This window comes from Erinaceus europaeus, chromosome 18 (genome assembly GCF_950295315.1).
Source record: "Erinaceus europaeus chromosome 18, mEriEur2.1, whole genome shotgun sequence".
NCBI lineage: Eukaryota > Metazoa > Chordata > Mammalia > Eulipotyphla > Erinaceidae > Erinaceus > Erinaceus europaeus.
Window position 1 is genome coordinate 74,230,627 of NC_080179.1, and position 11,802 is coordinate 74,242,428.

Sequence of the window (11,802 nt, forward strand, 5' to 3'; positions counted from 1 at the left end):
AACTTTTCAAGTTTGATATATTATTGATGAGAGTGGGAGAGAAAGAGAGAGAGAGAGGGAGGGAAAGGCAGAGCATCGGTCTGGCACATGTGACACTGAGGAGCTGAAACCAGGACTGTGCTGTAAAGTCCAGCGCCTTGCGATTCACTCTACCGCATCTCTCCTGGGCTGCCCTCAGTGAAATTCCTCCAACTGTGGCCGGGGAGGTGGTTCAAATGGTAGAGCATTGGACTTGTATGCCTAAGGCCCCAGCTCCATTTGCAGCACTACACGGTACTCTAGCTTGTCTCTCTGTCTTAGGTGACACACACACACACACACACACACACACACACACATAAAATAAACGTCACAACTATCGAGGGTCAGAGAAATAGCTCACTTGGGTAGTGTGTTGCTTTGCCGTGTGGTCTAGGTTCAAGCTCAGCCCCCAACACACTGAAGGAAGCTCTGATGTTGTGTCTCTTTCACTCTCTGTTTCCATCTGAAAGAAAAAAAAAAGTTGCAATAGCTGGTGACCCAGTAATGCTGGAGAGATGGAGTTGAGTCCTTAAGTTCCTGACTATTTATATAGTGGAGTATTTAAATTTATATATGACTGTGGAGCCCGGTCTGTGTGGAAGGAGACTGTCAGCAGCTCAAGCCCCAGCCTTTCTGGCAGAGCAGTGGGCAAAGTGTCGGGCTTTTTAGCATGAGGTCCCGAGTGATGCTCTGCCCTCTTTCTCATTAATAAATAATAAAACAAATCTTTAAATAAAAATAAAATGAAACCACACGGAAAAGGCTTCCCGGAAGCAAGCTCAGAGGACTGGGAAAGGTGCCCTCAAGATTCCAACCGGAGGGGAGGGAATGGGTGCCCTTTCCACAAGGGGTTCAAGGGAATGTCCCTCCCCACCCCCACCCCCAGCGGAAGGGTGTAGTGCCTCTCTATGTGGTTGTGAGTCCGAAAACTCTCCACCCACCCTGTAACTGCTTTGAAATGGACCCTAGTTCAGGGAGTCCCAGGGCAGTTGGGACAGAAGCCTTCTCTGTCTCCAGGCAGCTGTGAAGGGGAAGGGGCAGTCCCTGGACCCCTTTTGTGCCAGAGTCCCCTTCCTGGGCCTGCGGAGTAGAGCTGGGTGGACCTGCCTGGCAGCCTTCCTCGGGACTGTCTTCATCTGGGAGATAAATGGCAGTCAAGCCCACTCTGTAAACACACTGACCGGAATCAGGCAGTATAGACATGCCACTTCCAACCCTGTCAGCAAGACCCTGACACCCTTTTATGGAAACAAAGACTTGGGAGTCAGAGGTGTGAAGGCCTGGTGAAGACCCTGGGGCTAATGGTTTGCTCTTTGTTTTTCTAAGTCCCAATTTCTATTCCATTCTCCCCCCCCCCTTTTTTTTTTCTTTTGGAGGGAGGCAGAGAGACAGAAGGCAGAGAGAGTGAAAGAGACTGTAATACCAAAGCTTCCCTTGCGGAAGCCTTGGGGACTGGACCGGAACATGCAGGGCAGCACACTACCCAGGTGAGCTACTTTGCTGGCCCTCTGAACCATAGTTTCAGGGAGGAGCAAAACCCTGGACATGTCTCTGACCTGGCGTCCCCCCCGCCCCCCGGCCCTGGATCCTTGGGCCATGGGTGTCTGGGCAATGGTGGGGGCAGTGTCGAGGGCCCTCAGCAGAGTTGGCCAAATCCTTTGCCTATGAGAGTTGGCAGAGCTGAAGTTCTGATCCTAACTGTCTGGCTCCAGAGGCCAAGAGGAGCTAGAACATTCCAGAAGGCCTCCTAACCCTCAGTGTTTGGCCTGTGCCCTCATCTTGTGACCACCTCACTGTTGCAGTGGGGAAACAGAGGCTCAGTGTGGGGAAAAGGGCCTCTGGAACACAGTGCACCCCGGTGAACCACATCCCCTCCTCCTGAAAACTAGACCAGCCTACCTGCCCCAAACCCCCATTAACAGCTCCCTCAAGGGAAGCTGTGTTATTCCGGCTTTGAGTCTGCCAGATGGCTGACAGGGAACCCTCTAGTTAGCCAGGGAACCCTTCCTAGAATTCTCTCAGGAGGGAGAAAGTCCTCCTATTTGGCTATTGGAAAACACTCAGTGCTCTCTGATTCAAGCTCTGCAGGTGACAGGCTGTCGGCGAGCTTCTTCTGTCAGATGAGACCAGTCAGATGAGCCACAAGTCTGCAGTCAAAGTCAAGGTGTCTTCCAATCAGTGTGTGTGTGTGTGTGTGTGTGTGTGTGTGTGTGTTGGGGGGGCACAGGGAGGATGGGGTGCAGACTGTGCACCTCCCAGGCGGTGTCTGAGCCCTTGGTGCTATTTCCTGGAACAAATACAGAGAAACACATACAAAAGGCAGTTGTGGATTTCAAAAGAGGTCGTAGAGCTTGGTAGGTGGCGCTTTCCTTTCGGTTCCTACTTAGTCCTCTGGTCGGGAAGGTTTTCTCGCCCCCTCCCCAGCCCCTAGCTCTAAAGCCGCCTGTCCACAGAAGCAGGGCTGCCTGCCAGTGCTCGGAGTTGAGAAGGAAGCGGCCGCAGCGGCAGTTCTGCTCCCCATCTTTATTCCTTTCAGCAAAGCTTGAAGCTATGGGCTCTGATTTAATGTGGAAGTGAAAGCAAAGGGACACGGCGGGGTCGGACGTGCAAAGGAAGGCAAGTCCCTGCACCGCAGCACGCTGCGGGCAAGTGCCAGCTGCGGGAGGATTCTTTCGGCTTCGGGGACCAGCGATTTCCTCTTGAGCTCCAAGAGCCTTAGAAGCCAGCCGTCAGCTTGCCTCCCTGCCCGTCGACCGAGCGAGCGCAGAGTCCGAGAACCAGGAGATCGACGCGGGCACCCTTCCTCCTCCCTCTCCCGGGCGGGCGCAGTGCTGCGGGCGGGCGCGCGGGGGCAGCAGCGCGGTCACCCACCCACCCGGCCGGGCCGGAGCCGCAGCCGCAGCCGCAGCCGCAGCCGCAGCCGCGCGCGGGTCTGGGGGCTTCCGCGCCGTTTCCCTGCAGGCTGGAGCCCATTGTTAGAGACGAGGCGGAGGGAGGGGTGCAGCCCGGCTTACCTCCTGTCCCTCCTCCGACTCGGCCTTGCCACCCACAGAGGGGCGACGTGGGGGTGGGGTTGGGGGAATAAACTTTGAGACTTTTCTGTTTTATTTAATCAGAGCACTGTTTTGCATCGGCTTATGGTGGAGCTGGGGCGTGAACCTGGGACCTCAGAGCCTCAGCCAGTAGAATCTATTTACGTAACCATTACCATTATGCTATCTTTCCCCTCCCATTGGGAAGCAGACTTTGCCCCTGGGTTCCACTCCTGCATGCTCCCACAGTCGTGTCAAGGACTCCTCCACCAAGCAGCCTTCTCACTTTGCTCCTCCCCACCGCAGAGCTAGCTGTTCTGGCGACCGCACACAGAGGTCTGTCTGTCCGGGACAGCTGGCTTGTTGCAGGAGAAGGTCACAGGGTCGGCTAATCAGATAGCGGCCATTCCCGCTTCCACCTCCATCCTGATCAGGGTGGGCAGTGGTGGCAGGGAGAGTAGAGCAGGGCCCTGGGAGGGGGTTGGGGGTTGTCACGGAGGTCCTGGCTCTCTGCAGGACTGTGAGGCTCCTTAAACCCTTTGGGGCAGGAGCTGGAAGTATTAGTAAGCTCACAAGAAGCTGGGCCACCCAGGGATCTGGAAATAGTTCCCCTGGTGGAGCACACACTTGGCTGGGCCGGAGGCTCTGGCTGGAGGCCCTGCACCCCAGGAGAGCACTGTGAAGGGTGGGGAAGGACGTGGATGTATTCGTGAGAACCAGGGCATCACTCCAGCACATGCAATGCCAGGGACTGAACTGAGGACCTCGTGCTTGAGAAGCCAATGCCCTATCCACTACAGGGGTTGAAGTATTCTGTGGTTGTTCTTCTTCTCCTCCCTGTTTCTTTCTTTTTCCTGCCCAGAGGGCTCCCAGCTCTGCTGTGTGTGGGAGCCACATAGGGAGCCAAGTGGAGACACTTTGAAACATCATCAGTGGGTCACCAACCCTGGGGAATACTGAGCCTTTGTTTTTGTTACTTGTTTACCCAAACCACGCTGCTGTTTGTTGGCACTGGGCATTAGCCTTGTTCTGATATGTGCAAATAAATCTTGCTTTTCATGTATTTCATTCAGTCAGTAACTGTCTAGCTGTTTCCTTATGTTTTTCTTTTCTTCCTTTATGAAGAAGATTTGTTTCTTTATTAAGGAGAGCTACTCAGAGGAAAACAGAGCATCACTCCGGCACATTTGATGCCCAGGACTCATGCTTGAGAGTCTAACACTTTACCCACCGTACCCCCTCCCAGATTACACAGTTTTCATTTCTTACTGGAGTTCATCTAAGATGCAGTCCTAAGAGATTCAGAGGCCATGGAATGGCAGCTATAGCTTTAGAAAAATCCCGCTGAGCTCGGATCTACTACCAGTCCCACCTTTTTTAGTGTTAATGAGTTTAAGATTGCCTTTCCTTTCTACTTCCCTCTTTAGTGAAAGGTTGAGGAAAAGAATTACTGGCTTCTGCTTTTTGATTTGCTTCATATTGCTTCTGGGAGTTGGAACCTCTTACCTCCCTAAGAACCGGTTGGTAGACAGAGAGTGGCTGTGTACACAGTCCTGGAAATCGCCCTTTCTTTGCTGAGAGAGCAAGGTGGTTACATCTGAACAGGTTTTTAGGAAGCCATCATCCTTGTGAGGACTAACCAGTGTAACCAGAGAGGAGTTACTAGACCTTGGTGCATTCTGTCCGTGACCTCACGACTGCTCCTTGGAGTCAGGGGGCCAGGCCCTGGGAGGGGGAGGAAGTTATGCCTGGCACAGCTGGGGGAAGGGTGGGTACATGAGGCATGGTTAGTGCCTTCCTGAAACTTCAGCTTTTGAATACACACACACACACATACACACACACACACACACACACACACACTTATCCCCCCGAAGATTTATTTGTGAGAAAGAGAAACAGAGTGTCACTCTAACACATATGAAACACTGGGGATAGAGTCCATTGCTTTTCCCTCTTCACAACTGCTCAGATCATAACTTTTTTTTTTTTTTATAATTTTAATGGTCAACATTAAAAATAAGTTTAGTCTTAACTGTTGGGTTGGTGTCTTCCCGCCCCCCTCCCCCAAGTCCAATGCTATGTCATTGCTTCATTGCTGTGGGGTGACTTTCAGATAGAAAGAGACAGAGAGACAGGGAGAAGGGAAGAAGCTTCCTCCAGTGTGATGGGGGCTGGACTCTGAACTTAGGGGCCAGCATGGCTAAGCAGATCCACTCTCCGGGCAAGCCATTCTGCCAGCCTCCCATTTAAAGACTAATGTATTTACTAATGGCAGTAGAGAAAGAAGCAGACATCCCTTTTCCATACATGACGCTGGGGATCAAATCCAGTACCTTCTGCTTGAGAGTCCAAAGCCTTATCTGCTGTACTGCCTTCGTCTCCTCTGTCACTTCCCAGGTGGGGTTGTGCAGCAGACAGAGCTGACTGTGCTGCCCTTTCTGGTCTATTCTCGGTGGCTTGCAAGTTACCCTTCTCAAGACAGAGAGGCGTCTGGGAGGTGAGGGGGCCTGGCAGGCTGGTTTGAGCCCCAAGACTAGAGGAAGCACAGGGCAGCTTCCCAACCGCAGCCAACAGAAGGAGGCAGCCCAGACCTGGTGCTGCCTGCCCAGTCCTGCAATTTAACAATGTGGAGAGACCAGGATGGTTCCTTCCCAGCCAGTGGCCCTACCCAGGAAGCTGCTCCATCTTTCTGTGCTGGGGACTCCTTTCCCCAGCACCTGGATGTACCTAGTGTCTGGGCCTGGTCAAAGGCTATTTGTACTCCCAGGGACCAACACAGGCCAGATGGGGCCCCTGACAGCATGTGGTAAACATAATGCAGAATGACGTTCCATATACATGTGGAGGCGGGGAGGAGCAGCTGAGATGGAAGAGGGAGATAAAGGGGGAGAGGGAAAGGGAGGCACCTGCAGCACTACTTCAGTGCTCATGAAAGTTGGAGTCTGGGGAGTCCGGCGGTAGCGCAGCGGGTTAAGCGCACGTGGCACAAAGCGCAAGGACCGGCATAAGGATCCGGGTTCCAGCCCCCGGCTCCCCACCTGCAGGGGAGTCGCTTCCCAGGCGGTGAAGCAGGTCTGCAGGTGTCTGTCTTTCTCTACCCCTCTCTGTCTTCCCCTCCTCTCTCCATTTCTCTCTGTCCTCTCCAACAACGAACAACATCAACAATAGCTACAACAACAAAAAACAAGGGCAACAAAAAGGAAATAAACATTAAAAAAAAAAAGAAAGTTGGAGTCTGGGGGCTTGAACCTGGGGCTTCGTGCATGATAACATGTGTGCTCAACTAAGCCTGCCACCACCCGGCCCCTTATTGATTCATTTTAAATTATTTAATTAATTCATTTCCAGTGACAGAAATGAAGAGAGAGGCATACAGAGAGACAAAGACCAGACCACTCAGCTTTTTTTTTTTTTTTTTTTTTACGGTGGTAGGGGGATTGGACCTGGGACCTAGGAGCCTCAGGCATGAAAGTCTTGTGCACAACCATTATACTATTTCTCCAGCCCTTTTTACATTTTATTTTAATGAGAGAGGTACAGAGAGAAAGACCACACACACACACACACACACACACACACACACCCCAGAACACTGCTTAGCTCTGGCTTATGGTGGTGCTGGGGTTTGAACTTGGGACCTCAGAGTCTCAGGCATGAATGTCTTTTTTGCATAACCAGCGTGCTGTCTCCTCGGCCCAGACAGTGAGACTCTCAGCAGAAACAGAGTCCACAAAAGAAGGGCAGGATGTGCTTGCTGAACCTTCAAGTGAAGTGTCTAAAGCTACGTGCAGTCTCAAAGCATAGTGGGGAAAAAAAAAAAAACCCACGAAGGATACAATAAAAGAAAAATCACCCATTGTACCTAGAACCAGGAAAATTGCCACTTGAATATGAAAAGGAAATCAATTAATGACAGTCTAGGGATGGATCAGATGTGTGAGCTCTCTGGCAAGAATTTGTAAATAGCTGTCATAAAAATGCTTCAGTGAGCAATTAGGCATGCTCTTGAAACACATTAAAAACACAAAAGCTCAGCATAGGATTGGCTCATCCAGTGCAGCACCTGCCTTCCGTACCTTCTGGGAAACTCTGGATTCGAGTCCTGACACCTCATGCCACTCCCATGGCATTGGGAGAAGCTCCATGGATGGTGGACCAGTGCTGTGGTGTTTACTCTCTGTTTCCCTCTCTCTCTCTGAAGCAAGAATCAACACAAGATAAATTGTACCCAGAGCCATGGAATTTATTTTTATTTTATTTTTAAAATTGTTTTTCTCTTTTCTTTTTTTCATATTTATTTATTTATTTATTCCCTTTTGTTGACCTTGTTGTTTTATTATTGTTGTAATTATTATTATTGTTGTCATCATTGTCAGGTAGGACAGAGAGAAATGGAGAGAGGAGGGGAAGACAGAGAGGGGGAGAGAAAGACAGACACCTGCAGACCTGCTTCCCCGCCTGGGAAGCGACTCCCCTGCAGGTGGGGAGCCGGGGGCTCGAACCAGGATCCTTACGCTGGTCCTTGTGCTTTGAGCCACCTGCACTTAACCTGCTGCGCTACCGCCCGACTCCCAGAATTTATTTTTAAAAATAAGAAAGAGGGCTGGGGAGAGAGCATGATAGATATGCAAAGAGACTTTCATGACTGGCACTCCAGAGTCCCAGGTTCAGTCCCCTGGACCACCATAAGCCAGAGCTCAGTAGTGCTCTGACCTCTCTCTCTGTATTTTGCTTTCTTTAAAAGAAAACAAATAAAATATATCTAAAAAATAGGAAGAAAGGAAACCTCATTAAAATATTAGAAGTCACTGGACAGAGAAGCTATGGTGTCTATAGTCGACGGAATACTACTTGGTTATTTTAAAAAATGGGTATTGCTGTGCCAACAGCAGTATTGTAAATCAACATTTCCCTCCATAAAGTGATCTAAAAATTTTGGCATTGTGTTGTTCAGGACTAAACAGCTGGAACTGGAGGTGATTATTCTAAGTGCAATCAGTAAAGAAATAAAAGACAACCACCAAATGGCTTCATTCCTGTGTGGAGTCTAGATGACTAAACCAAATGGGCTTGCAAAAAAAAAAGTAACCACACTGGGTCTTCAATGCTCTGAAAGCCAGAGCAGTTATTAGAGCAGGGTGGAGAGGGAGTGGGGGTCCAACTAGTGTGATGACACAAGAAGTTTGATGGTGAGGTATGAACCCATATATATCTTCTAAAGATGGAAACTATGATCTTTATTCAAGCAAAACAAACAAACAAACCCCCAAAATATATATGGAAAAAAAAGACCAAAAAAATATTAAAGTTCACTGACTGGGCTTAGTAGCAGGTAGGAGACGGCAGAAGATAAAAATCCCTGAACTTGGGGGAGTCAGGCTGTAGCGCAGCAGGTTAAGCACATGTGGCACAAAGCGCAGGGACTGGCCTAAGGTTCGAGCCCCCAGCTCCCCACCTGCACGGGAGTCGCTTCACAGGTGGTGAAGCAGGTCTGCAGGTGTCTGTCTTTCTCTCCCCTCTCTCTGTCTTCCCCTCTTCTCTCCATTTCTCTCTGTCCTATCCAACAACAACGGCATCAATAATAACTACAACAATAAAAAACAAGGGCAACAAAGGGAATAAATAAATATTAAAAAAATTAAAAACAAATCACTGAACTTGGGGCCAGGTGCTAGTACACTGATCTGAGTGCACACGTCACCATGCACAAGGACCTGGGCGAAAACATCTCCTATTTGGCAAAATACATAAAGCTGATGTTCTTCCCCCTAACTATAAATAATGGCCCCAGTTATGGGGCCCTTACCTCCATAATTGGGGTCAAGAAGCTTAGCAAACCCCAAATAGGATAAACTGGTGGGGATTAAAACCAGGCTGCTAGGCTGGTAGTTGGTAAGGGGTGTGCGGACTCCCACAGGTGGGGAGCTGACTTGGTCCCTGGTACTGTATTTACTAGAGTGAGCCTTTGACCTCTCTCTCTCTCTCTCTCTCTCTACCTCTCTTTCTTTAGATGAATAAATCAGATTGGCAAAATAGCTCACCTGGATAGGTTTGAGCTTGGCCTCTTACACAGGAAGGAACTTTCTCTGTGTGTCTCTCTTTGTATATCTGAAAAATTTAACACGGGGCAGTGAAGCCCTGGTGACAGTCAAAAACAAACAAACAAAACTTAAAGACATAAATTCAAGTCAAGACATCTTAATTAGTGAAAATGAAAGACAAAGTCAACTCATCACAGTGGAGAGAATCTTGTCTTCTTTTTCTTTATATTTTTCCCCCTGGGGTTCATGACATTCTCTCCCTTATCATTCTGATATGCCACCTGATTCTGAAACTATTATTCCTGTGTTGCAATGAAACGAAAGCATGTTTTTCATTAAGAGATAAAAATGATTCCAATACCTCACCCCGTCGGTGCTGCTATTAATATTTTCATGTTTACAGTTCCTGATTTTTTTTTTTCTGTGTATGTAAATGTGTATGTGAACATTTTAGCCAAAGTGAAATCCTACAATGTATATCATCCTGTAATCCTTTTCATTTTGTAACAAGTTGAGTGTCTTTCCTGGTCAAGAAATATCCTAACATTATATCGATCTTGATGACTAGACAGAATCCCATTGTATAAATAAATATGCCATGATTTAAATACTTGCAAATGCTGACAATCGAGGTTACTTTGATTTAAAATATAAACAGTATTGTGATGAACATATATGTTTTTGTACGCGTTGCTTTGTGCACTTATATGATTATTGTCTTAGGATGAATTCTGATTGTTATTATTATTATTATATGTTCTACCAGAGCACTGCTCAATTCTGGCTCGCGGTCCTGCTGCAGTTGAACCTGGGACCTCAGAGCCTCAGGCATGACAGTCCCTTTGCATCACCATTATGCTCTCCCCCTGGCCCCAGAAATGTATTTTGGAGTCAAGGTGTTGGTTAAGTGTTGCCAAGTAGCCCTTCTGAAAGGCTTGCTAGTGAGTGTCCCCACTACTGTGGGCACCGTATTGATTACAGGAAGCTAACCTTGGACTCCACTTTTCTGTCTCCCCTCCCCCTCCCCAGATCCACATAGGACATCTTTCTCTCTCTCTCTCTCTCTCTCTCTCTCTTTTCCTTTCATCTATTCCCATGTGTTGCCCTTGTTGTTTTATTGTTGTAGTTATTAATGTCATTGTTGGATAAGACAGACAGGAATGGAGAGAGGAGGGGAAGACAGAGAGGGGGTGAGAAAGACAGACACCTGCAGACCTGCTTCACCGCCTGGGAAGCGACTCCCCTGCAGGTGGGGAGCCGGGGGCTCGAACCGGGATCCTTACGCCGGTCCTTGTGCTTTGTGCCAGGTGCGCTTAACCCACTGCGCTACCGCCTGACTCCCTTAGGACAGCTTTCTTACAGCTGCCCAGTGAGTTCCTGGGCAGACCTGCTTGACAGACAGTGGCGTCAGGGCTTAGAGAAATCAGGTGAACTGGCTAGGTCCCCAGCTAAGCTGTGTCACAGCTTTGTGTTCCACCAGGTCTCTGTCCTCTCCTCGTTTCCTCCTGTAGATTTTTTTTTGGCGGGGAGGAGCGTGGAGAACACAACTGCCTCGGAAAAGTGGTAGGGGGCTGTGCACACCCCTCACGACCTGTGGAACAGCAGCTGGGGCTGCCCTGGACAGCTCCCTTCAGGTCCCCCAGACATCTGGGGACCACGTGCAAGCCCAGCTCAAACCCCATGTGGCCAGCATCCACTTCTGCCCACACCAAGCCCCTGTCCCCTTGCTGTCACACTGCCAGCCCATCTAAGCAACCCTGCTCCTCTCCTGCCTGCAGCTCAGGAACACCCCCATCCCAGTGCCGGAGGTCTCCCAGTCATGCAGATGACTGACTTCTTTGCTCTTAGCCAATGAACTAATTATTGATCACTGTTATTTTTGAATAGAGGCAGAAAAGGCAGAGAGAATGAGAGAGCGAGTGGGAGAGAGAGAAAGAGAGAGAAAGAGAGAAAGAAAGCCAAAGCTTCCTTTAATGAGGTGGGGGCCAGGCTTGAACCTGAGTCACGCACATGTCAAAGCAGCACACTATACAAGTGAGCTAATCTGATGGCCCTATTTATTTATTTTTGTTTGTCACTGGGACTTCACCACTCCAAACTGACTTTTTCAGATAGAAAAAGAGAGATACAGAGACAGAAGGAAAGGGTGAATTGGCAACAGCACTGAGGCTTCTTCTAGTTACTGGGAGCCGGCCTCAAACCTGGTTGCGCACATGGCAGAGCAGGCACTGTCCGAGTGAGCTGTTTCACCAGCCCACACTCTCAGTTACTGAAATTCAATTCAGGGGAGTCGGGCGGTAGTGCAGCGGGTTAAGCGCACCTGGCACAAAGCGCAAGGACCGGTGTAAGGATCCTGGTTCCAGCCCCCGGCTCCCCACCTACAGGGGAGTCGCTTCCCAGGCGGTGAAGCAGGTCTGCAGGTGTCTGTCTTTCTCTCCCCCTCTCTGTCTTCCCTTCCTCTCTCCATTTCTCTCTGTCCTATCCAACAACAACAATAGCAACAACAACAACAATAAAAAAAACTAAGGGCATTAAAAGGGAATAAATAAATAAATATAAAAAAAGAAATTCAATTCAAGAAATCCTGGGCATAGAAGTCACAAAATGGAAGTAGCAGGAATGCAGTTTTAAGCTTGCAGCATCTTTTCTTAAATTTAATTTAATTTATTGCATTATTTTAATGAGGGGTACAGAGAGAAGGAGGC

General features: G+C 49.1%; 1 long non-coding RNA gene across 1 annotated transcript; it reads left to right on the forward strand.

Annotated features, from left to right (window-relative positions):
• Positions 1-2,023: 2,023 nt before the first annotated feature.
• Positions 2,024-4,129, forward strand: LOC132534356 (uncharacterized). Its single transcript, XR_009546080.1, has 2 exons — positions 2,024-2,375; positions 2,475-4,129. It is a non-coding gene; the product is annotated as an uncharacterized LOC132534356 (long non-coding RNA).
• The last annotated feature ends 7,673 nt before the right edge of the window (positions 4,130-11,802 follow it).